Source organism: Babjeviella inositovora (assembly GCF_001661335.1).
Source record: "Babjeviella inositovora NRRL Y-12698 unplaced genomic scaffold BABINscaffold_9, whole genome shotgun sequence".
Taxonomy (NCBI): domain Eukaryota; kingdom Fungi; phylum Ascomycota; class Pichiomycetes; order Serinales; genus Babjeviella; species Babjeviella inositovora.
In genome coordinates, this window is record NW_017566846.1 from 473,313 (window position 1) to 474,974 (window position 1,662).

General features: G+C 43.1%; 2 non-coding genes across 2 annotated transcripts; one reads left to right on the forward strand and one right to left on the reverse strand.

Moving 5' to 3' along the window:
• Positions 1 to 10: 10 nt before the first annotated feature.
• On the reverse strand, positions 11 to 92 carry BABINDRAFT_t269. The gene has a single exon. It is a non-coding gene; the product is annotated as a tRNA-Ser (tRNA).
• A 301-nt stretch (positions 93 to 393) lies between these two features.
• On the forward strand, positions 394 to 476 carry BABINDRAFT_t257. The gene has a single exon. It is a non-coding gene; the product is annotated as a tRNA-Lys (tRNA).
• Positions 477 to 1,662: the final 1,186 nt, after the last annotated feature.

The following is a 1,662-nucleotide window of genomic DNA, read 5'->3' on the forward strand; positions in this document are numbered from 1 at the left end:
AAAAAGATAACGACAACGGCAGGACTCGAACCTGCGCGGGCAGAGCCCAAAAGATTTCTAATCTTTCGCCTTAACCGCTCGGCCACGTTGCCTCGATATATGAAATGTGTCAGGGTTCCAGCGCCTGTTGGTATTCCGGTCGGGGGGTTGTAATCAGTCATTGATTCACAAGTTACTTATCGTGATCTTCCACAAAAATAAAGATAATCTTAAAACCAAGATCATTCTTAGATCTGGAAAACTACTTCCTTATATAGCTTTCTTCGGTGCCTCATTTGCTTTATGCGACAGGATTAGTTTCAGATACTCATTATCAAACAATCCTAGTAGCCTCAACTGGAACCTCATAAGGTTCCTGAAACAACTCTCTAACTCTGACAATTTTATTAGTCAGCCTGGCTAGCTCAATCGGTAGAGCGTGTGACTCTTAGCAGTACGCGATCACAAGGTTGCGGGTTCGACCCCCGCGTCGGGTTCTATTTTTGCTTTATCAGCTTACTATTTTTGCGGATATCTGTTGATTTTTAGCGATCTGCTGTTGGATAGCGTGGCGTCCATGGCAATACATAATCAATGTTGATTAATTATAACGGTTTACTTGTCCTTTGGTAAGATAACAAAGTCTTGAATATGTAAATTAAGTACGCATATTTGTCAATTGTAATATAAAGGGTAAGAGTAAGAGCCTTGTATGTCTTTTTATACAGTTGGTTCTTCTAGTAAAGTTGTTTTTGGTTATACTAAAATCTCTTAGTCATTGCTTGGCGTTGTTTTGGTGCGTTGTATGGCATTCTTCAAACAGACATGAAACAATCATGTGATACCTGTGTGCTAGTACAGATTTCAACAACCTGGAGGGTCTGGGAGGAAGACGCTACTCTGCTTTTAGTCCTTAGCGAAATTTTCAGTTTTATATGTAGCAATCAGATTCTTCTGTTGACGTAATAAAGTTTAGCACTACAACTAATGACACGTAGTTCTGTGTTGTGCAGGTGTAATACAGGCTGAGTGACATGTAGATTGTTCCCTACTGATAGGCCATGGAACCTCTTCCACCCTGGCTTACATTAAGAGAGACTCCCCTCACTCCCTTGCTATTAATATGCATAGAAAAGGCCTAGATGAAAATCTTTATGCGCGTGCTTTGGAGTGGCGCCCTATAGTTCGTGACCGGCAGCTTTCGGCTGCTAATTGCTTAGCAATCTGCATGTTTATAATCTTCTGCCGGGCTTCGCATTTTCTCGGGCTGTTAGTGCATTACTGACACCAAAATTTACATTTCAGCCCGGTACTATCAGTACTTCAGCGCATCCTAACTCTTATAAACACCCTTTGTGAGCTCCAGTATTCCTCTCAAGATCAACCCCTTGTTTCAGTGCCACTGCAGCTACCAACGTGTGTGGTGTGTACTACATTACTATGTTTAGTAATGCCACTTATCTATTCCGGTTGAAGCCGGGGTCCTGCACCACCATGCAAGTTTTCCGGCAACTATATTTCCGGTGCCGGAGCGAAGTCACCACATGGCTTCTTCACGCTCAGAGACGCTTAGAAACTGACGCTCGGGACCGGAGTTAATACACAAGGCATCTTCCGGACCTGCATCCAAGTAGGCGAAACGCCGTCTAGAACATGTCCCCCCTCTTTTACTTCACTCAGTAA